The 24,881-nt window shown below is 46.2% G+C and overlaps 1 long non-coding RNA gene, 28 other non-coding genes and 28 pseudogenes across 29 annotated transcripts in view; 56 read left to right on the forward strand and 1 right to left on the reverse strand.

Annotated features, from left to right (window-relative positions):
- LOC145444709 (uncharacterized) overlaps window positions 1–24,881 on the reverse strand; it is a 231,741-nt gene that overhangs the window by 91,557 nt on the left and 115,303 nt on the right. The window lies entirely within an intron of this gene.
- Window positions 45–163, forward strand: LOC145450288 (5S ribosomal RNA; annotated as a pseudogene).
- On the forward strand, window positions 343–461 carry LOC145453425 (5S ribosomal RNA). The gene has a single exon (XR_013919760.1). It is a non-coding gene; the product is annotated as a 5S ribosomal RNA (ribosomal RNA).
- LOC145453884 (5S ribosomal RNA) lies at window positions 638–756 on the forward strand. The gene has a single exon (XR_013919960.1). It is a non-coding gene; the product is annotated as a 5S ribosomal RNA (ribosomal RNA).
- Window positions 933–1,041, forward strand: LOC145451040 (5S ribosomal RNA; annotated as a pseudogene).
- On the forward strand, window positions 1,218–1,326 carry LOC145451506 (5S ribosomal RNA; annotated as a pseudogene).
- Window positions 1,682–1,799, forward strand: LOC145450961 (5S ribosomal RNA; annotated as a pseudogene).
- On the forward strand, window positions 2,141–2,259 carry LOC145450736 (5S ribosomal RNA; annotated as a pseudogene).
- On the forward strand, window positions 2,439–2,557 carry LOC145453430 (5S ribosomal RNA). The gene has a single exon (XR_013919761.1). It is a non-coding gene; the product is annotated as a 5S ribosomal RNA (ribosomal RNA).
- LOC145451046 (5S ribosomal RNA) lies at window positions 2,734–2,842 on the forward strand (annotated as a pseudogene).
- Window positions 3,019–3,127, forward strand: LOC145451431 (5S ribosomal RNA; annotated as a pseudogene).
- Window positions 3,482–3,601, forward strand: LOC145453750 (5S ribosomal RNA). Its single transcript, XR_013919896.1, has one exon. It is a non-coding gene; the product is annotated as a 5S ribosomal RNA (ribosomal RNA).
- Window positions 3,999–4,118, forward strand: LOC145453764 (5S ribosomal RNA). The gene has a single exon (XR_013919898.1). It is a non-coding gene; the product is annotated as a 5S ribosomal RNA (ribosomal RNA).
- On the forward strand, window positions 4,301–4,420 carry LOC145453913 (5S ribosomal RNA). Its single transcript, XR_013919972.1, has one exon. It is a non-coding gene; the product is annotated as a 5S ribosomal RNA (ribosomal RNA).
- Window positions 4,761–4,881, forward strand: LOC145451354 (5S ribosomal RNA; annotated as a pseudogene).
- Window positions 5,061–5,180, forward strand: LOC145453919 (5S ribosomal RNA). The gene has a single exon (XR_013919973.1). It is a non-coding gene; the product is annotated as a 5S ribosomal RNA (ribosomal RNA).
- Window positions 5,521–5,639, forward strand: LOC145450966 (5S ribosomal RNA; annotated as a pseudogene).
- LOC145454379 (5S ribosomal RNA) lies at window positions 5,819–5,937 on the forward strand (annotated as a pseudogene).
- Window positions 6,114–6,222, forward strand: LOC145451287 (5S ribosomal RNA; annotated as a pseudogene).
- Window positions 6,399–6,507, forward strand: LOC145451493 (5S ribosomal RNA; annotated as a pseudogene).
- LOC145450697 (5S ribosomal RNA) lies at window positions 6,862–6,981 on the forward strand (annotated as a pseudogene).
- LOC145453770 (5S ribosomal RNA) lies at window positions 7,379–7,498 on the forward strand. The gene has a single exon (XR_013919899.1). It is a non-coding gene; the product is annotated as a 5S ribosomal RNA (ribosomal RNA).
- On the forward strand, window positions 7,681–7,800 carry LOC145453927 (5S ribosomal RNA). The gene has a single exon (XR_013919975.1). It is a non-coding gene; the product is annotated as a 5S ribosomal RNA (ribosomal RNA).
- On the forward strand, window positions 8,141–8,259 carry LOC145451004 (5S ribosomal RNA; annotated as a pseudogene).
- On the forward strand, window positions 8,439–8,557 carry LOC145454413 (5S ribosomal RNA; annotated as a pseudogene).
- Window positions 8,912–9,030, forward strand: LOC145453353 (5S ribosomal RNA). Its single transcript, XR_013919740.1, has one exon. It is a non-coding gene; the product is annotated as a 5S ribosomal RNA (ribosomal RNA).
- On the forward strand, window positions 9,495–9,613 carry LOC145453436 (5S ribosomal RNA). Its single transcript, XR_013919762.1, has one exon. It is a non-coding gene; the product is annotated as a 5S ribosomal RNA (ribosomal RNA).
- Window positions 9,968–10,087, forward strand: LOC145453775 (5S ribosomal RNA). Its single transcript, XR_013919900.1, has one exon. It is a non-coding gene; the product is annotated as a 5S ribosomal RNA (ribosomal RNA).
- On the forward strand, window positions 10,485–10,604 carry LOC145450655 (5S ribosomal RNA; annotated as a pseudogene).
- LOC145454724 (5S ribosomal RNA) lies at window positions 10,787–10,905 on the forward strand (annotated as a pseudogene).
- Window positions 11,085–11,203, forward strand: LOC145453451 (5S ribosomal RNA). Its single transcript, XR_013919770.1, has one exon. It is a non-coding gene; the product is annotated as a 5S ribosomal RNA (ribosomal RNA).
- On the forward strand, window positions 11,558–11,677 carry LOC145453780 (5S ribosomal RNA). The gene has a single exon (XR_013919902.1). It is a non-coding gene; the product is annotated as a 5S ribosomal RNA (ribosomal RNA).
- LOC145453784 (5S ribosomal RNA) lies at window positions 12,075–12,194 on the forward strand. Its single transcript, XR_013919914.1, has one exon. It is a non-coding gene; the product is annotated as a 5S ribosomal RNA (ribosomal RNA).
- LOC145453934 (5S ribosomal RNA) lies at window positions 12,377–12,496 on the forward strand. Its single transcript, XR_013919978.1, has one exon. It is a non-coding gene; the product is annotated as a 5S ribosomal RNA (ribosomal RNA).
- Window positions 12,837–12,957, forward strand: LOC145451365 (5S ribosomal RNA; annotated as a pseudogene).
- LOC145453941 (5S ribosomal RNA) lies at window positions 13,137–13,256 on the forward strand. The gene has a single exon (XR_013919981.1). It is a non-coding gene; the product is annotated as a 5S ribosomal RNA (ribosomal RNA).
- Window positions 13,597–13,715, forward strand: LOC145450972 (5S ribosomal RNA; annotated as a pseudogene).
- On the forward strand, window positions 13,895–14,013 carry LOC145454386 (5S ribosomal RNA; annotated as a pseudogene).
- Window positions 14,190–14,298, forward strand: LOC145451299 (5S ribosomal RNA; annotated as a pseudogene).
- Window positions 14,475–14,583, forward strand: LOC145451498 (5S ribosomal RNA; annotated as a pseudogene).
- LOC145450712 (5S ribosomal RNA) lies at window positions 14,938–15,057 on the forward strand (annotated as a pseudogene).
- Window positions 15,455–15,574, forward strand: LOC145453801 (5S ribosomal RNA). Its single transcript, XR_013919922.1, has one exon. It is a non-coding gene; the product is annotated as a 5S ribosomal RNA (ribosomal RNA).
- LOC145453692 (5S ribosomal RNA) lies at window positions 15,757–15,876 on the forward strand. Its single transcript, XR_013919878.1, has one exon. It is a non-coding gene; the product is annotated as a 5S ribosomal RNA (ribosomal RNA).
- On the forward strand, window positions 16,217–16,335 carry LOC145450912 (5S ribosomal RNA; annotated as a pseudogene).
- On the forward strand, window positions 16,515–16,633 carry LOC145454418 (5S ribosomal RNA; annotated as a pseudogene).
- Window positions 16,988–17,106, forward strand: LOC145453361 (5S ribosomal RNA). The gene has a single exon (XR_013919741.1). It is a non-coding gene; the product is annotated as a 5S ribosomal RNA (ribosomal RNA).
- On the forward strand, window positions 17,571–17,689 carry LOC145453458 (5S ribosomal RNA). The gene has a single exon (XR_013919771.1). It is a non-coding gene; the product is annotated as a 5S ribosomal RNA (ribosomal RNA).
- LOC145453808 (5S ribosomal RNA) lies at window positions 18,044–18,163 on the forward strand. The gene has a single exon (XR_013919923.1). It is a non-coding gene; the product is annotated as a 5S ribosomal RNA (ribosomal RNA).
- On the forward strand, window positions 18,561–18,680 carry LOC145450661 (5S ribosomal RNA; annotated as a pseudogene).
- On the forward strand, window positions 18,863–18,982 carry LOC145453953 (5S ribosomal RNA). The gene has a single exon (XR_013919985.1). It is a non-coding gene; the product is annotated as a 5S ribosomal RNA (ribosomal RNA).
- LOC145450939 (5S ribosomal RNA) lies at window positions 19,323–19,441 on the forward strand (annotated as a pseudogene).
- Window positions 19,621–19,739, forward strand: LOC145453464 (5S ribosomal RNA). The gene has a single exon (XR_013919773.1). It is a non-coding gene; the product is annotated as a 5S ribosomal RNA (ribosomal RNA).
- On the forward strand, window positions 20,094–20,213 carry LOC145453812 (5S ribosomal RNA). Its single transcript, XR_013919924.1, has one exon. It is a non-coding gene; the product is annotated as a 5S ribosomal RNA (ribosomal RNA).
- Window positions 20,611–20,730, forward strand: LOC145453819 (5S ribosomal RNA). The gene has a single exon (XR_013919925.1). It is a non-coding gene; the product is annotated as a 5S ribosomal RNA (ribosomal RNA).
- Window positions 23,764–23,883, forward strand: LOC145453825 (5S ribosomal RNA). The gene has a single exon (XR_013919928.1). It is a non-coding gene; the product is annotated as a 5S ribosomal RNA (ribosomal RNA).
- LOC145450538 (5S ribosomal RNA) lies at window positions 24,281–24,400 on the forward strand (annotated as a pseudogene).
- On the forward strand, window positions 24,583–24,702 carry LOC145453961 (5S ribosomal RNA). The gene has a single exon (XR_013919989.1). It is a non-coding gene; the product is annotated as a 5S ribosomal RNA (ribosomal RNA).

Consider the following 24,881-nt stretch of genomic DNA (forward strand, 5'->3'; position numbering starts at 1 on the left):
GACGGAAATTGTCACATAAAACGGCACAGATCGTAACCGCTGTCGCCTACGACCATACCACGTTGAATACACCCGATCTCGTCCGATCTCGGAAGTCAAGCAACGTTGGGCCCGGTTAGTACTTGCATGGGTGACCGGCAGGGAATACCGGGTGTAGTATTAGGCTGCTTTTGCATTTTTGTCGTACAAACTCGATCAATTCGATTGCTGTGCACTATTCTCATATGAACTATCGCGCGAAATTTGTAATTGTAGTCGGCCTAACGCATTTTCATTATATCGCAAACGCCGTAGAGAAACGGACAATGTCACATAAAACGGCAGAAACTGTCACAATCTGTCGCCTACGACCATACCACGTTGAATATACCCGATCTCGTCCGATCTCGGAAGTCAAGCAACGTTGGGCCCGGTTAGTACTTGCATGGGTGACCGGCTGGAAATACCGGGTGTAGTAGGCGGCTTTTTCATTTTTTTCGCACAAACTCGATCAATTTGATCGCTGCGCTGTATTCACGTATGAAGTATCGCGCGAAATTTGTAATTGTAGTCGGCCTAACGCATTTTCATTATATCGCAATCGTCTTAGAGAAACGGACAATGTCACATAAAACGGCAGAAACTGTCTCGATCTGTCGCCTACGACCATACCACGTTGAATATACCCGATCTCGTCCGATCTCGGAAGTCAAGTAACGTTGGGCCCGGTTAGTACTTGCATGGGTGACCGGCTGGAAATACCGGGTGTAGTAGGCGGCTTTTTCATTTTTTTCGCACAAACTCGATCAATTTGATCGCTGCGCTGTATTCACGTATGAAGTATCGCGCGAAATTTGTAATTGTAGTCGGCCTAACGCATTTTCATTATATCGCAATCGTCTTAGAGAAACGGACAATGTCACATAAAACGGCAGAAACTGTCACGATCTGTCGCCTACGACCATACCACGTTGAATATACCCGATCTCGGAAGTCAAGTAACGTTGGGCCAGGTTAGTACTTGCATGGGTGACCGGCTGGGAATACCGGGTGTAGTAGGCGGCTTTTTCATTTTTTTCGCACAAACTCGGTCAATTTGATCGCTGCGCTGTATTCACGTATGAAGTATCGCGCGAAATTTGTAATTGTAGTCGGCCTAACGCATTTTCATTATATCGCAATCGTCTTAAAGAAACGGACAATGTCACATAAAACGGCAGAAACTGACAGGATCTGTCGCCTACGACCATACTACGTTGAATATACCCGATCTCGGAAGTCAAGTAACGTTGGGCCCGGTTAGTACTTGCATGGGTGACCGGCTGGGAATACCGGGTGTAGTATGCGGCATTTTCATTTTTTTCGCACAAACTCGATCAATTTGATCACTGCGCTGTATTCACGTATGAAGTATCGCGCGAAATTTGTAATTGTAGTCGGCCTAACACATTTTCATGATATCGCAATCTCGTGCTGTTTTGACATGACGAAAATTCCAATAAAATAACTACTCTGACAGCGAGAGCTTACTTGTCTGTTTTTCGACCAGACACAAGAACAGAGCAGGACGCCAATGATATTCGACCTCTAATTGGTCAGAAAGTGCCTCGGCGCAATAAGACTATCTACTATTCTGGCGTCTCGTCGACAGCATGGCGACGGAAATTGTCACATAAAACGGCACAAATCGTAACCACTGTCGCCTACGACCATACCACGTTGAATATACCCGATCTCGTCCGATCTCGGATGTCAAGCAACGTTGGGCCCGGTTAGTACTTGCATGGGTGACCGGCTGGGAATACTGGGTGTAGATAGGCGGCTTTTGGACTTTTTTCGCATAAACTCGATCAATTTGATTGCACGTACATCTATGAATGTCATCATTTGCTGGCCGCCGCTTCTTTCAGCTATGAACTCGCGCTCAATTTGTAGTTGTACGGGGCCGTTTTCAATATATCGCCATCTCGTGCCGTTTTGGCATGACGAGAATTGCAATAAAATAAACTCTGACACGGAGAGCTTAAGTTTTATGTGTGTTTTTTGACCAGTTCGTCCGAAAGTGCCTCAGAGCAATCAGACAATCTGCTTTTCAGGCGTCTTGTTGACAGCGTGGCGACGGAAATTGTCACATAAAACGGCACAGATCGTAATCGCTGTCGCCTACGACCATACCACGTTGAATACCCCCGATCTCGTCCGATCTCGGAAGTCAAGCAACGTTGGGCCCGGTTAGTACTTGCATGGGTGACCGGCAGGGAATACCGGGTGTAGTATTAGGCTGCTTTTGCATTTTTGTCGTACAAACTCGATCAATTCGATTGCTGTGCACTATTCTCATATGAACTATCGCGCGAAATTTGTAATTGTAGTCGGCCTAACGCATTTTCATTATATCGCAAACGCCGTAGAGAAACGGACAATGTCACATAAAACGGCAGAAACTGTCACAATCTGTCGCCTACGACCATACCACGTTGAATATACCCGATCTCGTCCGATCTCGGAAGTCAAGCAACGTTGGGCCCGGTTAGTACTTGCATGGGTGACCGGCTGGAAATACCGGGTGTAGTAGGCGGCTTTTTCATTTTTTTCGCACAAACTCGATCAATTTGATCGCTGCGCTGTATTCACGTATGAAGTATCGCGCGAAATTTGTAATTGTAGTCGGCCTAACGCATTTTCATTATATCGCAATCGTCTTAGAGAAACGGACAATGTCACATAAAACGGCAGAAACTGTCTCGATCTGTCGCCTACGACCATACCACGTTGAATATACCCGATCTCGGAAGTCAAGTAACGTTGGGCCAGGTTAGTACTTGCATGGGTGACCGGCTGGGAATACCGGGTGTAGTAGGCGGCTTTTTCATTTTTTTCGCACAAACTCGGTCAATTTGATCGCTGCGCTGTATTCACGTATGAAGTATCGCGCGAAATTTGTAATTGTAGTCGGCCTAACGCATTTTCATTATATCGCAATCGTCTTAAAGAAACGGACAATGTCACATAAAACGGCAGAAACTGACAGGATCTGTCGCCTACGACCATACTACGTTGAATATACCCGATCTCGGAAGTCAAGTAACGTTGGGCCCGGTTAGTACTTGCATGGGTGACCGGCTGGGAATACCGGGTGTAGTAGGCGGCATTTTCATGTTTTGTGCGCAAACTCGATCAATTTGATCGCTGCGCTGTATTCACGTATGAAGTATCGCGCGAAATTTGTAATTGTAGTCGGCCTAACACATTTTCATGATATAGCAATCTCGTGCTGTTTTGACATGACGAAAATTCCAATAAAATAACTACTCTGACAGCGAGAGCTTACTTGTCTGTTTTTCGACCAGACACAAGAACAGAGCAGGACGCCAATGATATTCGACCTCTAATTGGTCAGAAAGTGCCTCGGCGCAATAAGACTATCTACTATTCTGGCGTCTCGTCGACAGCATGGTGACGGAAATTGTCACATAAAACGGCACAAATCGTAACCACTGTCGCCTACGACCATACCACGTTGAATACACCCGATCTCGTCCGATCTCGGAAGTCAAGCAATGTTGGGCCCGGTTAGTACTTGCATGGGTGACCGGCTGGGAATACCGGGTGTAGGTAGGCGGCTTTTGCATTTTTTGTGCGCAAACTCGATCGTTTTGATTGTAACTGTTTTGTATGCGCACGTAGGCCTACGTACAACTATGATTGTCATCATTTGCTGGCCGCCGCTTATTTCAATTGGTAGTTATACTAGGCCTGACACATTGTCATTATATCGAAATCTCGTGCTGTTTTCACATGACGAAAAGTGCAATAAAATAACTACTCTGACAGCGAGAGCTTACTTGTGTGTTTGTCGACAAGATACAAGAACAGAGCAGGATGCCAACGATATTCGACCACTGGCAGATGGGTCGAAAATGCCCCGGCGCAATCAGACAATGTGCTTTTCTGGCGTCTCGTCGACAGCATGGCGACGGAAATTGTCACATAAAACGGCACAGATCGTAACCGCTGTCGCCTACGACCATACCACGTTGAATACACCCGATCTCGTCCGATCTCGGAAGTCAAGCAATGTTGGGCCCGGTTAGTACTTGCATGGGTGACCGGCTGGGAATACCGGGTGTAGGTAGGCGGCTTTTGCACTGTTGTCGCACAAACTCGATCAATTCGATTGCTGTGCACTATTCTCATATGAACTATCCCGCGGAATTTGTAATTGTAGTCGGCCTAACGCATTTTAATTTTATCGCAATCGCCTTATGCTTAGAGAAACGGACAATGTCACATAAAACGGCAGAAACTGTCACAATCTGTCGCCTACGACCATACCACGTTGAATATACCCGATCTCGTCCGATCTCGGAAGTCAAGCAACGTTGGGCCCGGTTAGTACTTGCATGGGTGACCGGCTGGGAATACCGGGTGTAGGTAGGCGGCTTTTGGACTTTTTTCGCACAAACTCGATCAATTTGATTGCACGTACATCTATGAATGTCATCATTTGCTGGCCGCCGCTTCTTTCAGCTATGAACTCGCGCTCAATTTGTAGTTGTACGGGGCCGTTTTCAATATATCGCCATCTCGTGCCGTTTTGGCATGACGAGAATTGCAATAAAATAAACTCTGACACGGAGAGCTTAAGTTTTATGTATGTTTTTCGACCAGTTCGTCCGAAAGTGCCTCAGAGCAATCAGACAATCTGCTTTTCAGGCGTCTCGTTGACAGCGTGGCGACGGAAATTGTCACATAAAACGGCACAGATCGTAACCGCTGTCGCCTACGACCATATACCACGTTGAATACACCCGATCTCGTCCGATCTCGGAATTCAAGCAACGTTGGGCCCGGTTAGTACTTGCATGGGTGACCGGCAGGGAATACCGGGTGTAGTATTAGGCTGCTTTTGCATTTTTGTCGTACAAACTCGATCAATTCGATTGCTGTGCACTATTCTCATATGAACTATCGCGCGAAATTTGTAATTGTAGTCGGCCTAACGCATTTTCATTATATCGCAAACACCGTAGAGAAACGGACAATGTCACATAAAACGGCAGAAACTGTCACAATCTGTCGCCTACGACCATACCACGTTGAATATACCCGATCTCGTCCGATCTCGGAAGTCAAGCAACGTTGGGCCCGGTTAGTACTTGCATGGGTGACCGGCTGGGAATACCGGGTGTAGGTAGGCGGCTTTTGGACTTTTTTCGCACAAACTCGATCAATTTGATTGCACGTACATCTATGAATGTCATCATTTGCTGGCCGCCGCTTCTTTCAGCTATGAACTCGCGCTCAATTTGTAGTTGTACGGGGCCGTTTTCAATATATCGCCATCTCGTGCCGTTTTGGCATGACGAGAATTGCAATAAAATAAACTCTGACACGGAGAGCTTAAGTTTTATGTGTGTTTTTCGACCAGTTCGTCCGAAAGTGCCTCAGAGCAATCAGACAATCTGCTTTTCAGGCGTCTCGTTGACAGCGTGGCGACGGAAATTGTCACATAAAACGGCACAGATCGTAACCGCTGTCGCCTACGACCATACCACGTTGAATACACCCTATCTCGTCCGATCTCGGAAGTCAAGCAACGTTGGGCCCGGTTAGTACTTGCATGGGTGACCGGCAGGGAATACCGGGTGTAGTATTAGGCTGCTTTTGCATTTTTGTCGTACAAACTCGATCAATTCGATTGCTGTGCACTATTCTCATATGAACTATCGCGCGAAATTTGTAATTGTAGTCGGCCTAACGCATTTTCATTATATCGCAAACGCCGTAGAGAAACGGACAATGTCACATAAAACGGCAGAAACTGTCACAATCTGTCGCCTACGACCATACCACGTTGAATATACCCGATCTCGTCCGATCTCGGAAGTCAAGTAACGTTGGGCCCGGTTAGTACTTGCATGGGTGACCGGCTGGGAATACCGTGTGTAGTAGGCGGCATTTTCATTTTTTTCGCACAAACTCGATCAATTTGATCGCTGCGCTGTATTCACGTATGAAGTATCGCGCGAAATTTGTAATTGTAGTCGGCCTAACGCATTTTCATTATATCGCAATCGTCTTAGAGAAACGGACAATGTCACATAAAACGGCAGAAACTGTCACGATCTGTCGCCTACGACCATACCACGTTGAATATACCCGATCTCGGAAGTCAAGTAACGTTGGGCCCGGTTAGTACTTGCATGGGTGACCGGCTGGGAATACCGGGTGTAGTAGGCGGCTTTTTCATTTTTTTCGCACAAACTCGATCAATTTGATCGCTGCGCTGTATTCACGTATGAAGTATCGCGCGAAATTTGTAATTGTAGTCGGCCTAACGCATTTTCATTATATCGCAATCGTCTTAAAGAAACGGACAATGTCACATAAAACGGCAGAAACTGACAGGATCTGTCGCCTACGACCATACTACGTTGAATATACCCGATCTCGGAAGTCAAGTAACGTTGGGCCCGGTTGGTACTTGCATGGGTGACCGGCTGGGAATACCGGGTGTAGTAGGCGGCTTTTTCATTTTTTTCGCACAAACTCGATCAATTTGATCACTGCGCTGTATTCACGTATGAAGTATCGCGCGAAATTTGTAATTGTAGTCGGCCTAACACATTTTCATGATATCGCAATCTCGTGCTGTTTTGACATGACGAAAATTCCAATAAAATAACTACTCTGACAGCGAGAGCTTACTTGTCTGTTTTTCGACCAGACACAAGAACAGAGCAGGACGCCAATGATATTCGACCTCTAATTGGTCAGAAAGTGCCTCGGCGCAATAAGACTATCTACTATTCTGGCGTCTCGTCGACAGCATGGCGACGGAAATTGTCACATAAAACGGCACAAATCGTAACCACTGTCGCCTACGACCATACCACGTTGAATACACCCGATCTCGTCCGATCTCGGAAGTCAAGCAATGTTGGGCCCGGTTAGTACTTGCATGGGTGACCGGCTGGGAATACAGGGTGTAGGTAGGCGGCTTTTGCATTTTTTGTGCGCAAACTCGATCGTTTTGATTGCAACTGTTTTGTATGCGCACGTAGGCCTACGTACAACTATGATTGTCATCATTTGCTGGCCGCCGCTTATTTCAATTGGTAGTTATACTAGGCCTGACACATTGTCATTATATCGAAATCTCGTGCTGTTTTCACATGACGAAAAGTGCAATAAAATAACGACTCTGACAGCGAGAGCTTACTTGTGTGTTTGTCGACAAGATACAAGAACAGAGCAGGATGCCAACGATATTCGACCACTGGCAGATGGGTCGAAAATGCCCCGCCGCAATCAGACAATGTGCTTTTCTGGCGTCTCGTCGACAGCATGGCGACGGAAATTGTCACATAAAACGGCACAGATCGTAACCGCTGTCGCCTACGACCATACCACGTTGAATACACCCGATCTCGTCCGATCTCGGAAGTCAAGCAATGTTGGGCCCGGTTAGTACTTGCATGGGTGACCGGCTGGGAATACCGGGTGTAGGTAGGCGGCTTTTGCACTTTTGTCGCACAAACTCGATCAATTCGATTGCTGTGCACTATTCTCATATGAACTATCCCGCGGAATTTGTAATTGTAGTCGGCCTAACGCATTTTAATTATATCGCAATCGCCTTATGCTTAGAGAAACGAACAATGTCACATAAAACGGCAGAAACTGTCACAATCTGTCGCCTACGACCATACCACGTTGAATATACCCGATCTCGTCCGATCTCGGAAGTCAAGCAACGTTGGGCCCGGTTAGTACTTGCATGGGTGACCGGCTGGGAATACCGGGTGTAGGTAGGCGGCTTTTGGACTTTTTTCGCACAAACTCGATCAATTTGATTGCACGTACATCTATGAATGTCATCATTTGCTGGCCGCCGCTTCTTTCAGCTATGAACTCGCGCTCAATTTGTAGTTGTACGGGGCCGTTTTCAATATATCGCCATCTCGTGCCGTTTTGGCATGACGAGAATTGCAATATAATAAACTCTGACACGGAGAGCTTAAGTTTTATGTGTGTTTTTCGACCAGTTCGTCCGAAAGTGCCTCAGAGCAATCAGACAATCTGCTTTTCAGGCGTCTCGTTGACAGCGTGGCGACGGAAATTGTCACATAAAACGGCACAGATCGTAACCGCTGTCGCCTACGACCATACCACATTGAATACACCCGATCTCGTCCGATCTCAGAAGTCAAGCAACGTTGGGCCCGGTTAGTACTTGCATGGGTGACCGGCAGGGAATACCGGGTGTAGTATTAGGCTGCTTTTGCATTTTTGTCGTACAAACTCGATCAATTCGATTGCTGTGCACTATTCTCATATGAAATATCGCGCGAAATTTGTAATTGTAGTCGGCCTAACGCATTTTCATTATATCGCAAACGCCGTAGAGAAACGGACAATGTCACATAAAACGGCAGAAACTGTCACAATCTGTCGCCTACGACCATACCACGTTAAATATACCCGATCTCGTCCGATCTCGGAAGTCAAGCAACGTTGGGCCCGGTTAGTACTTGCATGGGTGACCGGCTGGAAATACCGGGTGTAGTAGGCGGCTTTTTCATTTTTTTCGCACAAACTCGATCAATTTGATCGCTGCGCTGTATTCACGTATGAAGTATCGCGCGAAATTTGTAATTGTAGTCGGCCTAACACATTTTCATGATATCGCAATCTCGTGCTGTTTTGACATGACGAAAATTTCAATAAAATAACTACTCTGACAGCGAGAGCTTACTTGTCTGTTTTTCGACCAGACACAAGAACAGAGCAGGACGCCAATGATATTCGACCTCTAATTGGTCAGAAAGTGCCTCGACGCAATAAGACTATTTACTATTCTGGCGTTTCGTCGACAGCATGGCGACGGAAATTGTCACATAAAACGGCACAAATCGTAACCACTGTCGCCTACGACCATACCACGTTGAATACACCCGATCTCGTCCGATCTCGGAAGTCAAGCAATGTTGGGCCCGGTTAGTACTTGCATGGGTGACCGGCTGGAAATACCGGGTGTAGTAGGCGGATTTTTCATTTTTTTCGCACAAACTCGATCAATTTGATCGCTGCGCTGTATTCACGTATGAAGTATCGCGCGAAATTTGTAATTGTAGTCGGCCTAACGCATTTTCATTATATCGCAATCGTCTTAAAGAAACGGACAATGTCACATAAAACGGCAGAAACTGACAGGATCTGTCGCCTACGACCATACTACGTTGAATATACCCGATCTCGGAAGTCAAGTAACGTTGGGCCCGGTTAGTACTTGCATGGGTGACCGGCTGGGAATACCGGGTGTAGTATTAGGCTGCTTTTGCATTTTTGTCGTACAAACTCGATCAATTCGATTGCTGTGCACTATTCTCATATGAACTATCGCGCGAAATTTGTAATTGTAGTCGGCCTAACGCATTTTCATTATATCGCAAACGCCGTAGAGAAACGGACAATGTCACATAAAACGGCAGAAACTGTCACAATCTGTCGCCTACGACCATACCACGTTGAATATACCCGATCTCGTCCGATCTCGGAAGTCAAGCAACGTTGGGCCCGGTTAGTACTTGCATGGGTGACCGGCTGGAAATACCGGGTGTAGTAGGCGGCTTTTTCATTTTTTTCGCACAAACTCGATCAATTTGATCGCTGCGCTGTATTCACGTATGAAGTATCGCGCGAAATTTGTAATTGTAGTCGGCCTAACACATTTTCATGATATCGCAATCTCGTGCTGTTTTGACATGACGAAAATTCCAATAAAATAACTACTCTGACAGCGAGAGCTTACTTGTCTGTTTTTCGACCAGACACAAGAACAGAGCAGGACGCCAATGATATTCGACCTCTAATTGGTCAGAAAGTGCCTCGGCGCAATAAGACTATCTACTATTCTGGCGTCTCGTCGACAGCATGGCGACGGAAATTGTCACATAAAACGGCACAAATCGTAACCACTGTCGCCTACGACCATACCACGTTGAATACACCCGATCTCGTCCGATCTCGGAAGTCAAGCAATGTTGGGCCCGGTTAGTACTTGCATGGGTGACCGGCTGGGAATACCGGGTGTAGGTAGGCGGATTTTGCATTTTTTGTGCGCAAACTCGATCGTTTTGATTGCAACTGTTTTGTATGCGCACGTAGGCCTACGTACAACTATGATTGTCATCATTTGCTGGCCGCCGCTTATTTCAATTGGTAGTTATACTAGGCCTGACACATTGTCATTATATCGAAATCTCGTGCTGTTTTCACATGACGAAAAGTGCAATAAAATAACTACTCTGACAGCGAGAGCTTACTTGTGTGTTTGTCGACAAGATACAAGAACAGAGCAGGATGCCAACTATATTCGACCACTGGCAGATGGGTCGAAAATGCCCCGGCGCAATCAGACAATGTGCTTTTCTGGCGTCTCGTCGACAGCATGGCGACGGAAATTGTCACATAAAACGGCACAGATCGTAACCGCTGTCGCCTATGACCATACCACGTTGAATACACCCGATCTCGTCCGATCTCGGAAGTCAAGCAATGTTGGGCCCGGTTAGTACTTGCATGGGTGACCGGCTGGGAATAGCGGGTGTAGGTAGGCGGCTTTTGCACTTTTGTCGCACAAACTCGATCAATTCGATTGCTGTGCACTATTCTCATATGAACTATCCCGCGCAATTTGTAATTGTAGTCGGCCTAACGCATTTTAATTATATCGCAATCGCCTTATGCTTAGAGAAACGGACAATGTCACATAAAACGGCAGAAACTGTTACAATCTGTCGCCTACGACCATACCACGTTGAATATACCCGATCTCGTCCGATCTCGGAAGTCAAGCAACGTTGGGCCCGGTTAGTACTTGCATGGGTGACCGGCTGGGAATACCGGGTGTAGTATTAGGCTGCTTTTGCATTTTTGTCGTACAAACTCGATCAATTCGATTGCTGTGCACTATTCTCATATGAACTATCGCGCAAAATTTGTAATTGTAGTCGGCCTAACGCATTTTCATTATATCGCAAACGCCGTAGAGAAACGGACAATGTCACATAAAACGGCAGAAACTGTCACAATCTGTCGCCTACGACCATACCACGTTGAATATACCCGATCTCGTCCGATCTCGGAAGTCAAGCAACGTTGGGCCCGGTTAGTACTTGCATGGGTGACCGGCTGGAAATACCGGGTGTAGTAGGCGGCTTTTTCATTTTTTTCGCACAAACTCGATCAATTTGATCGCTGCGCTGTATTCACGTATAAAGTATCGCGCGAAATTTGTAATTGTAGTCGGCCTAACACATTTTCATGATATCGCAATCTCGTGCTGTTTTGACATGACGAAAATTCCAATAAAATAACTACTCTGACAGCGAGAGCGTACTTGTCTGTTTTTCGACCAGACACAAGAACAGAGCAGGACGCCAATGATATTCGACCTCTAATTGGTCAGAAAGTGCCTCGGCGCAATAAGACTATCTACTATTCTGGCGTCTCGTCGACAGCATGGCGACGGAAATTGTCACATAAAACGGCACAAATCGTAACCACTGTCGCCTACGACCATACCACGTTGAATACACCCGATCTCGTCCGATCTCGGAAGTCAAGCAATGTTGGGCCCGGTTAGTACTTGCATGGGTGACCGGCTGGGAATACCGGGTGTAGGTAGGCGGCTTTTGCATTTTTTGTGCGCAAACTCGATCGTTTTGATTGCAACTGTTTTGTATGCGCACGTAGGCCTACGTACAACTATGATTGTCATCATTTGCTGGCCGCCGCTTATTTCAATTGGTAGTTATACTAGGCCTGACACATTGTCATTATATCGAAATCTCGTGCTGTTTTCACATGACGAAAAGTGCAATAAAATAACTACTCTGACAGCGAGAGCTTACTTGTGTGTTTGTCGACAAGATACAAGAACAGAGCAGGATGCCAACGATATTCGACCACTGGCAGATGGGTCGAAAATGCCCCGGCGCAATCAGACAATGTGCTTTTCTGGCGTCTCGTCGACAGCATGGCGACGGAAATTGTCACATAAAACGGCACAGATCGTAACCGCTGTCGCCTACGACCATACCACGTTGAATACACCCGATCTCGTCCGATCTCGGAAGTCAAGCAATGTTGGGCCCGGTTAGTACTTGCATGGGTGACCGGCTGGGAATACCGGGTGTAGGTAGGCGGCTTTTGCACTGTTGTCGCACAAACTCGATCAATTCGATTGCTGTGCACTATTCTCATATGAACTATCCCGCGGAATTTGTAATTGTAGTCGGCCTAACGCATTTTAATTTTATCGCAATCGCCTTATGCTTAGAGAAACGGACAATGTCACATAAAACGGCAGAAACTGTCACAATCTGTCGCCTACGACCATACCACGTTGAATATACCCGATCTCGTCCGATCTCGGAAGTCAAGCAACGTTGGGCCCGGTTAGTACTTGCATGGGTGACCGGCTGGGAATACCGGGTGTAGGTAGGCGGCTTTTGGACTTTTTTCGCACAAACTCGATCAATTTGATTGCACGTACATCTATGAATGTCATCATTTGCTGGCCGCCGCTTCTTTCAGCTATGAACTCGCGCTCAATTTGTAGTTGTACGGGGCCGTTTTCAATATATCGCCATCTCGTGCCGTTTTGGCATGACGAGAATTGCAATAAAATAAACTCTGACACGGAGAGCTTAAGTTTTATGTGTGTTTTTCGACCAGTTCGTCCGAAAGTGCCTCAGAGCAATCAGACAATCTGCTTTTCAGGCGTCTCGTTGACAGCGTGGCGACGGAAATTGTCACATAAAACGGCACAGATCGTAACCGCTGTCGCCTACGACCATATACCACGTTGAATACACCCGATCTCGTCCGATCTCGGAATTCAAGCAACGTTGGGCCCGGTTAGTACTTGCATGGGTGACCGGCAGGGAATACCGGGTGTAGTATTAGGCTGCTTTTGCATTTTTGTCGTACAAACTCGATCAATTCGATTGCTGTGCACTATTCTCATATGAACTATCGCGCGAAATTTGTAATTGTAGTCGGCCTAACGCATTTTCATTATATCGCAAACGCCGTAGAGAAACGGACAATGTCACATAAAACGGCAGAAACTGTCACAATCTGTCGCCTACGACCATACCACGTTGAATATACCCGATCTCGTCCGATCTCGGAAGTCAAGCAACGTTGGGCCCGGTTAGTACTTGCATGGGTGACCGGCTGGGAATACCGGGTGTAGGTAGGCGGCTTTTGGACTTTTTTCGCACAAACTCGATCAATTTGATTGCACGTACATCTATGAATGTCATCATTTGCTGGCCGCCGCTTCTTTCAGCTATGAACTCGCGCTCAATTTGTAGTTGTACGGGGCCGTTTTCAATATATCGCCATCTCGTGCCGTTTTGGCATGACGAGAATTGCAATAAAATAAACTCTGACACGGAGAGCTTAAGTTTTATGTGTGTTTTTCGACCAGTTCGTCCGAAAGTGCCTCAGAGCAATCAGACAATCTGCTTTTCAGGCGTCTCGTTGACAGCGTGGCGACGGAAATTGTCACATAAAACGGCACAGATCGTAACCGCTGTCGCCTACGACCATACCACGTTGAATACACCCTATCTCGTCCGATCTCGGAAGTCAAGCAACGTTGGGCCCGGTTAGTACTTGCATGGGTGACCGGCAGGGAATACCGGGTGTAGTATTAGGCTGCTTTTGCATTTTTGTCGTACAAACTCGATCAATTCGATTGCTGTGCACTATTCTCATATGAACTATCGCGCGAAATTTGTAATTGTAGTCGGCCTAACGCATTTTCATTATATCGCAAACGCCGTAGAGAAACGGACAATGTCACATAAAACGGCAGAAACTGTCACAATCTGTCGCCTACGACCATACCACGTTGAATATACCCGATCTCGTCCGATCTCGGAAGTCAAGTAACGTTGGGCCCGGTTAGTACTTGCATGGGTGACCGGCTGGGAATACCGTGTGTAGTAGGCGGCATTTTCATTTTTTTCGCACAAACTCGATCAATTTGATCGCTGCGCTGTATTCACGTATGAAGTATCGCGCGAAATTTGTAATTGTAGTCGGCCTAACGCATTTTCATTATATCGCAATCGTCTTAGAGAAACGGACAATGTCACATAAAACGGCAGAAACTGTCACGATCTGTCGCCTACGACCATACCACGTTGAATATACCCGATCTCGGAAGTCAAGTAACGTTGGGCCCGGTTAGTACTTGCATGGGTGACCGGCTGGGAATACCGGGTGTAGTAGGCGGCTTTTTCATTTTTTTCGCACAAACTCGATCAATTTGATCGCTGCGCTGTATTCACGTATGAAGTATCGCGCGAAATTTGTAATTGTAGTCGGCCTAACGCATTTTCATTATATCGCAATCGTCTTAAAGAAACGGACAATGTCACATAAAACGGCAGAAACTGACAGGATCTGTCGCCTACGACCATACTACGTTGAATATACCCGATCTCGGAAGTCAAGTAACGTTGGGCCCGGTTAGTACTTGCATGGGTGACCGGCTGGGAATACCGGGTGTAGTTGGCGGCATTTTCATTTTTTTCGCACAAACTCGATCAATTTGATCACTGCGCTGTATTCACGTATGAAGTATCGCGCGAAATTTGTAATTGTAGTCGGCCTAACACATTTTCATGATATCGCAATCTCGTGCTGTTTTGACATGACGAAAATTCCAATAAAATAACTACTCTGACAGCGAGAGCTTACTTGTCTGTTTTTCGACCAGACACAAGAACAGAGCAGGACGCCAATGATGTTCGACCTCTAATTGGTCAGAAAGTGCCTCGGCGCAATAAGACTATCTACTATTCTGGCGTCTCGTCGACAGCATGGCGACGGAAATTGTCACATAAAACGGCACAAATCGTAACCACTGTCGCCTACGACCATACCACGTTGAATACACCCGATCTCGTCCGATCTCGGAAGTCAAGCAATGTTGGGCCCGGTTAGTACTTGCATGGGTGACCGGCTGGGAATACAGGGTGTAGGTAGGCGGCTTTTGCATTTTTTGTGCGCAAACTCGATCGTTTTGATTGCAACTGTTTTGTATGCGCACGTAGGCCTACGTACAACTATGATTGTCATCATTTGCTGGCCGCCGCTTATTTCAATTGGTAGTTATACTAGGCCTGACACATTGTCATTATATCGAAATCTCGTGCTGTTTTCACATGACGAAAAGTGCAATAAAATAACGACTCTGACAGCGAGAGCTTACTTGTGTGTTTGTCGACAAGATACAAGAACAGAGCAGGATGCCAACGATATTCGACCACTGGCAGATGGGTCGAAAATGCCCCGCCGCAATCAGACAATGTGCTTTTCTGGCGTCTCGTCGACAGCATGGCGACGGAAATTGTCACATAAAACGGCACAGATCGTAACCGCTGTCGCCTACGACCATACCACGTTGAATACACCCGATCTCGTCCGATCTCGGAAGTCAAGCAATGTTGGGCCCGGTTAGTACTTGCATGGGTGACCGGCTGGGAATACCGGGTGTAGGTAGGCGGCTTTTGCACTTTTGTCGCACAAACTCGATCAATTCGATTGCTGTGCACTATTCTCATATGAACTATCCCGCGGAATTTGTAATTGTAGTCGGCCTAACGCATTTTAATTATATCGCAATCGCCTTATGCTTAGAGAAACGAACAATGTCACATAAAACGGCAGAAACTGTCACAATCTGTCGCCTACGACCATACCACGTTGAATATACCCGATCTCGTCCGATCTCGGAAGTCAAGCAACGTTGGGCCCGGTTAGTACTTGCATGGGTGACCGACTGGGAATACCGGGTGTAGGTAGGCGGCTTTTGGACTTTTTTCGCACAAACTCGATCAATTTGATTGCACGTACATCTATGAATGTCATCATTTGCTGGCCGCCGCTTCTTACAGCTATGAACTCGCGCTCAATTTGTAGTTGTACGGGGCCGTTTTCAATATATCGCCATCTCGTGCCGTTTTGGCATGACGAGAATTGCAATATAATAAACTCTGACACGGAGAGCTTAAGTTTTATGTGTGTTTTTCGACCAGTTCGTCCGAAAGTGCCTCAGAGCAATCAGACAATCTGCTTTTCAGGCGTCTCGTTGACAGCGTGGCGACGGAAATTGTCACATAAAACGGCACAGATCGTAACCGCTGTCGCCTACGACCATACCACGTTGAATACACCCGATCTCGTCCGATCTCAGAAGTCAAGCAACGTTGGGCCCGGTTAGTACTTGCATGGGTGACCGGCAGGGAATACCGGGTGTAGTATTAGGCTGCTTTTGCATTTTTGTCGTACAAACTCGATCAATTCGATTGCTGTGCACTATTCTCATATGAAATATCGCGCGAAATTTGTAATTGTAGTCGGCCTAACGCATTTTCATTATATCGCAAACGCCGTAGAGAAACGGACAATGTCACATAAAACGGCAGAAACTGTCACAATCTGTCGCCTACGACCATACCACGTTAAATATACCCGATCTCGTCCGATCTCGGAAGTCAAGCAACGTTGGGCCCGGTTAGTACTTGCATGGGTGACCGGCTGGAAATACCGGGTGTAGTAGGCGGCTTTTTCATTTTTTTCGCACAAACTCGATCAATTTGATCGCTGCGCTGTATTCACGTATGAAGTATCGCGCGAAATTTGTAATTGTAGTCGGCCTAACACATTTTCATGATATCGCAATCTCGTGCTGTTTTGACATGACGAAAATTTCAATAAAATAACTACTCTGACAGCGAGAGCTTACTTGTCTGTTTTTCGACCAGACACAAGAACAGAGCAGGACGCCAATGATATTCGACCTCTAATTGGTCAGAAAGTGCCTCGACGCAATAAGACTATTTACTATTCTGGCGTTTCGTCGACAGCATGGCGACGGAAATTGTCACATAAAACGGCACAAATCGTAACCACTGTCGCCTACGACCATACCACGTTGAATACACCCGATCTCGTCCGATCTCGGAAGTCAAGCAATGTTGGGCCCGGTTAGTACTTGCATGGGTGACCGGCTGGAAATACCGGGTGTAGTAGGCGGATTTTTCATTTTTTTCGCACAAACTCGATCAATTTGATCGCTGCGCTGTATTCACGTATGAAGTATCGCGCGAAATTTGTAATTGTAGTCGGCCTAACGCATTTTCATTATATCGCAATCGTCTTAAAGAAACGGACAATGTCACATAAAACGGCAGAAACTGACAGGATCTGTCGCCTACGACCATACTACGTTGAATATACCCGATCTCGGAAGTCAAGTAACGTTGGGCCCGGTTAGTACTTGCATGGGTGACCGGCTGGGAATACCGGGTGTAGTATTAGGCTGCTTTTGCATTTTTGTCGTACAAACTCGATCAATTCGATTGCTGTGCACTATTCTCATATGAACTATCGCGCGAAATTTGTAATTGTAGTCGGCCTAACGCATTTTCATTATATCGCAAACGCCGTAGAGAAACGGACAATGTCACATAAAACGGCAGAAACTGTCACAATCTGTCGCCTACGACCATACCACGTTGAATATACCCGATCTCGTCCGATCTCGGAAGTCAAGCAACGTTGGGCCCGGTTAGTACTTGCATGGGTGACCGGCTGGAAATACCGGGTGTAGTAGGCGGCTTTTTCATTTTTTTCGCACAAACTCGATCAATTTGATCGCTGCGCTGTATTCACGTATGAAGTATCGCGCGAAATTTGTAATTGTAGTCGGCCTAACACATTTTCATGATATCGCAATCTCGTGCTGTTTTGACATGACGAAAATTCCAATAAAATAACTACTCTGACAGCGAGAGCTTACTTGTCTGTTTTTCGACCAGACACAAGAACAGAGCAGGACGCCAATGATATTCGACCTCTAATTGGTCAGAAAGTGCCTCGGCGCAATAAGACTATCTACTATTCTGGCGTCTCGTCGACAGCATGGCGACGGAAATTGTCACATAAAACGGCACAAATCGTAACCACTGTCGCCTACGACCATACCACGTTGAATACACCCGATCTCGTCCGATCTCGGAAGTCAAGCAATGTTGGGCCCGGTTAGTACTTGCATGGGTGACCGGCTGGGAATACCGGGTGTAGGTAGGCGGCTTTTGCATTTTTTGTGCGCAAACTCGATCGTTTTGATTGCAACTGTTTTGTATGCGCACGTAGGCCTACGTACAACTATGATTGTCATCATTTGCTGGCCGCCGCTTATTTCAATTGGTAGTTATACTAGGCCTGACACATTGTCATTATATCGAAATCTCGTGCTGTTTTCACATGACGAAAAGTGCAATAAAATAACTACTCTGACAGCGAGAGCTTACTTGTGTGTTTGTCGACAAGATACAAGAACAGAGCAGGATGCCAACTATATTCGACCACTGGCAGATGGGTCGAAAATGCCCCGGCGCAATCAGACAATGTGCTTTTCTGGCGTCTCGTCGACAGCATGGCGACGGAAATTGTCACATAAAACGGCACAGATCGTAACCGCTGTCGCCTATGACCATACCACGTTGAATACACCCGATCTCGTCCGATCTCGGAAGTCAAGCAATGTTGGGCCCGGTTAGTACTTGCATGGGTGACCGGCTGGGAATAGCGGGTGTAGGTAGGCGGCTTTTGCACTTTTGTCGCACAAACTCGATCAATTCGATTGCTGTGCACTATTCTCATATGAACTATCCCGCGCAATTTGTAATTGTAGTCGGCCTAACGCATTTTAATTATATCGCAATCGCCTTATGCTTAGAGAAACGGACAATGTCACATAAAACGGCAGAAACTGTTACAATCTGTCGCCTACGACCATACCACGTTGAATATACCCGATCTCGTCCGATCTCGGAAGTCAAGCAACGTTGGGCCCGGTTAGTACTTGCATGGGTGACCGGCTGGGAATACCGGGTGTAGGTAGGCGGCTTTTGGACTTTTTTCGCACAAACTCGATCAATTTGATTGCACGTACATCTATGAATGTCATCATTTGCTGGCCGCCGCTTCTTTCAGCTATGAACTCGCGCTCAATTTGTAGTTGTACGGGGCCGTTTTCTATATATCGCCATCTCGTGCCGTTTTGGCATGACGAGAATTGCAATAAAATAAACTCTGACACGGAGAGCTTAAGTTTTGTGTGTGTTTTTCGACCAGTTCGTCCGAAAGTGCCTCAGAGCAATCAGACAATCTGCTTTTCAGGCGTCTCGTTGACAGCGTGGCGACGGAAATTGTCACATAAAACGGCACAGATCGTAACCGCTGTCGCCTACGACCATACCACGTTGAATACACCCGATCTCGTCCGATCTCGGAAGTCAAGCAACGTTGGGCCCGGTTAGCACTTGCATGGGTGACCGGCAGGGAATACCGGGTGTAGTATTAGGCTGCTTTTGCATTTTTGTCGTACAAACTCGATCAATTCGATTGCTGTGCACTATTCTCATATGAACTATCGCGCAAAATTTGTAATTGTAGTCGGCCTAACGCATTTTCATTATATCGCAAACGCCGTAGAGAAACGGACAATGTCACATAAAACGGCAGAAACTGTCACAATCTGTCGCCTACGACCATACCACGTTGAATATACCCGATCTCGTCCGATCTCGGAAGTCAAGCAACGTTGGGCCCGGTTAGTACTTGCATGGGTGACCGGCTGGAAATACCGGGTGTAGTAGGCGGCTTTTTCATTTTTTTCGCACAAACTCGATCAATTTGATCGCTGCGCTGTATTCACGTATGAAGTATCGCGCGAAATTTGTAATTGTAGTCGGCCTAACACATTTTCATGATATCGCAATCTCGTGCTGTTTTGACATGACGAAAATTCCAATAAAATAACTACTCTGACAGCGAGAGCGTACTTGTCTGTTTTTCGACCAGACACAAGAACAGAGCAGGACGCCAATGATATTCGACCTCTAATTGGTCAGAAAGTGCCTCGGCGCAATAAGACTATCTACTATTCTGGCGTCTCGTCGACAGCATGGCGACGGAAATTGTCACATAAAACGGCACAAATCGTAACCACTGTCGCCTACGACCATACCACGTTGAATACACCCGATCTCGTCCGATCTCGGAAGTCAAGCAATGTTGGGCCCGGTTAGTACTTGCATGGGTGACCGGCTGGGAATACCGGGTGTAGGTAGGCGGCTTTTGCATTTTTTGTGCGCAAACTCGATCGTTTTGATTGCAACTGTTTTGTATGCGCACGTAGGCCTACGTACAACTATGATTGTCATCATTTGCTGGCCGCCGCTTATTTCAATTGGTAGTTATACTAGGCCTGACACATTGTCATTATATCGAAATCTCGTGCTGTTTTCACATGACGAAAAGTGCAATAAAATAACTACTCTGACAGCGAGAGCTTACTTGTGTGTTTGTCGACAAGATACAAGAACAGAGCAGGATGCCAACGATATTCGACCACTGGCAGATGGGTCGAAAATGCCCCGGCGCAATCAGACAATGTGCTTTTCTGGCGTCTCGTCGACAGCATGGCGACGGAAATTGTCACATAAAACGGCACAGATCGTAACCGCTGTCGCCTACGACCATACCACGTTGAATACACCCGATCTCGTCCGATCTCGGAAGTCAAGCAATGTTGGGCCCGGTTAGTACTTGCATGGGTGACCGGCTGGGAATACCGGGTGTAGGTAGGCGGCTTTTGCACTTTTGTCGCACAAACTCGATCAATTCGATTGCTGTGCACTATTCTCATATGAACTATCCCGCGGAATTTGTAATTGTAGTCGGCCTAACGCATTTTAATTATATCGCGATCGCCTTATGCTTAGAGAAACGGACAATGTCACATAAAACGGCAGAAACTGTCACAATCTGTCGCCTACGACCATACCACGTTGAATATACCCGATCTCGTCCGATCTCGGAAGTCAAGCAACGTTGGGCCCGGTTAACGGTTAACGTAAATGGATTATCAAACAGACTACAGGATTTGGAACAATATATACAGACATCGAATTTGGATATATTATTGATTCAGGAAACGCATAAGATCGATAATGTGGATATACGTAACTGGGCAGCGGATATCGGATTTATTATCTACTTCAACACAAAGAACGAAGTGAGACAATATTCTGGCACTGCGATAATGATTAAAGAACATCACGAAGGTAAAATTTTACGCCACTATAGCATGATCGAAAACCGTGCCCAATGCCTCTGCATCCAAATTGACAAATGCCCAATAGCCATAATAAATATTTATGCCCCGTCTGGACAATCCGCAGATCAGATGCCAGAAAGTTACGTGACGATTTCCTAATCAAACTAGAATCAGAAATCCATGAAATTGAAGTCCCGGTTATAATGGGTGGTGATTTCAACCTAATTATTGACAAAAAAGACACTCGAATTAAACAGAACCTCCATGTCAGAAGCGCCGAGAGACACTTTGAAAAGCTAACTAACGACGCGGAACTGATTGACGTGTTTAGGAGTAAACATCCTCTTGCCGAAGTATTCACTTACGTCACTGGAAAAAACGCGAGGAGACTAGATCGTTTCTACGCATCTTGTGAACTCATGAGCCACGTCCAGAATGCAGGACATGAAAATAACCTTGTGGCTGACCACATAAGTCCGACAATAACACTCGCAATTGAGCCAAGCACTCTATGGGGAAGAAAAAATTGGAAGTGTAATAATGACATTTTGCGTGATGACGTGTACCGAGATATAATATCTAATCTCATAAGCTTTGAAGAGAATAATATTCAACACTGCCACGGAATTCAACAATGGTGGGACAGACTAAAAGATAGAATTGCCAACGTAAGCAAGAGATATGAAATAGACAAATATAAAACCTGTGATCCTCAGATAACGTATCAGAGGGTAAAGGGAAAATTGCGCATGTTAACCAAAATTGACCGTTGCGAAGGTGAACCTAACACGACGAGACAATTTTGGCAAGAATTGAAGACCAGACGGCGCAAGACCGAGCTTAAAGAACTTCAGCTCAGAGATGGAACGGTAACGACCGACCGTAATATTATTGCTAACCAGATTGAACAATTTTACACAGAATTGTGGACCCGACACGACGGCATTAATTCGTACGATCAAGACGAATATCTATCATCGTACCAACACGACTGCATGCACGGGAAAGACAATGAACAAACATCGGTAATACAATCTAGCGAAATATTACAAATACTGAAAGCAATGAACAGGGAAAGGTCACCGGGTTTCGACGGCCTGACAGTGGAATTCTACCTTGCAATGTGGCAAAACATTGGTTCGAGATTAACAGAAATCATAAACAACGCGCTAATATACGGAAACATACCGCATAGCTGGAAACGTGCTAAAATTATTTTGATTCACAAAGGAAAGGACAAAAAGGATTTAGCGAACTGGCGACCCATTTCGCTGTTAAACACGGACTACAAAATAATGGCGAAAATTCTCAACAACAGACTGGTTGAGGAAATTTCGAGCAACATCAACATGACACAGAAAGCGGGAATTCCCGGAAGACAAATGGACGTGATACACAACAATGTGAGTGCAATTGTTAATTATCATCAAGAAAAACCTTTGGAAGGTTATATAATGACAATAGACGCAAGGAAAGCCTTTGATAAGGTGAATCACCAAATGCTCTTCAAAGTGCTTGGTAAACTGCCCGTCACGAGAGAAACTCTTAAAGTGATCAAAGCTATATATGATAATCCTATTGCGACCCTTGAGGTTAACGGCCTCCAAGCAGCCAACGTAAATTGTACGAGGGGCATTAGACAAGGATGTCCTTTGAGTATGACGCTATACGCGATTAGCGCAGACCCGCTAGCCCACAAATTATGCACTAACGACGGGAAGCGAGTGGCGCAGTTGGTTAAACACTGCAGTCACGACACCAATGGTTGGTGGTTCGAGTCTCGGCTCTGCCATGTTTCTATGTGTCGGAGGTTTCTCTGGGCTCCTCATCGCCGACCTCACTGCGGTTGCAGTGCATTGAAAAGCCCAGAACGAAAGTGAGCCGTGGTAGAAGTCGGCAGCAAAGACCACGACGGGGACGCATGGATGTGAGAGAGTCTGACGTATGAATGAGAGAAAGATCGAAGAAGTCGTCCCCAAGATTACTGAAGACAAAGACCCATGAACTTTACAAATATTCGTGTCGTGGTGCACAAAGCCTGAAAAAGGCGATAAGCGCCACTGTAAATGTGTCATTAATAATAATAATAATAATAATGCACTAACGACAACATCAAGGGTATCCGAATCGGCGGGATAGAGCATACATTAGACCAATTTGCTGATGACGTCACACTGTATCTAAGAACAACTGACTCTATTGCCACAGTCATCAACGAATATCAAAGCTTGCACAGAGTGACAGGTCAAGATATCAACACAGACAAGACGGAAATCCTACCGCTGAACGAAAAATCGCGTATCAAACTGCAAAAAACTGCGCACGCAGATATGCTAAAGCCACATGACGAAAAGTGCAATAAAATAACTACTCTGACAGCGAGAGCTTACTTGTGTGTTTGTCGACAAGATACAAGAACAGAGCAGGATGCCAACTATATTCGACCACTGGCAGATGGGTCGAAAATGCCCCGGCGCAATCAGACAATGTGCTTTTCTGGCGTCTCGTCGACAGCATGGCGACGGAAATTGTCACATAAAACGGCACAAATCGTAACCACTGTCGCCTACGACCATACCACGTTGAATACACCCGATCTCGTCCGATCTCGGAAGTCAAGCAATGTTGGGCCCGGTTAGTACTTGCATGGGTGACCGGCTGGGAATACCGGGTGTAGGTAGGCGGCTTTTGCATTTTTTGTGCGCAAACTCGATCGTTTTGATTGCAACTGTTTTGTATGCGCACGTAGGCCTACGTACAACTATGATTGTCATCATTTGCTGGCCGCCGCTTATTTCAATTGGTAGTTATACTAGGCCTGACACATTGTCATTATATCGAAATCTCGTGCTGTTTTCACATGACGAAAAGTGCAATAAAATAACTACTCTGACAGCGAGAGCTTACTTGTGTGTTTGTCGACAAGATACAAGAACAGAGCAGGATGCCAACGATATTCGACCACTGGCAGATGGGTCGAAAATGCCCCGGCGCAATCAGACAATGTGCTTTTCTGGCGTCTCGTCGACAGCATGGCGACGGAAATTGTCACATAAAACGGCACAGATCGTAACCGCTGTCGCCTACGACCATACCACGTTGAATACACCCGATCTCGTCCGATCTCGGAAGTCAAGCAATGTTGGGCCCGGTTAGTACTTGCATGGGTGACCGGCTGGGAATAGCGGGTGTAGGTAGGCGGCTTTTGCACTTTTGTCGCACAAACTCGATCAATTCGATTGCTGTGCACTATTCTCATATGAACTATCCCGCGCAATTTGTAATTGTAGTCGGCCTAACGCATTTTAATTATATCGCAATCGCCTTATGCTTAGAGAAACGGACAATGTCACATAAAACGGCAGAAACTGTTACAATCTGTCGCCTACGACCATACCACGTTGAATATACCCGATCTCGTCCGATCTCGGAAGTCAAGCAACGTTGGGCCCGGTTAGTACTTGCATGGGTGACCGGCTGGGAATACCGGGTGTAGGTAGGCGGCTTTTGGACTTTTTTCGCACAAACTCGATCAATTTGATTGCACGTACATCTATGAATGTCATCATTTGCTGGCCGCCGCTTCTTTCAGCTATGAACTCGCGCTCAATTTGTAGTTGTACGGGGCCGTTTTCTATATATCGCCATCTCGTGCCGTTTTGGCATGACGAGAATTGCAATA

The sequence above is a fragment of the Botryllus schlosseri genome, chromosome 1 (genome assembly GCF_051294905.1).
Source record: "Botryllus schlosseri isolate E-star chromosome 1, Bs_hap1, whole genome shotgun sequence".
Taxonomy (NCBI): domain Eukaryota; kingdom Metazoa; phylum Chordata; class Ascidiacea; order Stolidobranchia; family Styelidae; genus Botryllus; species Botryllus schlosseri.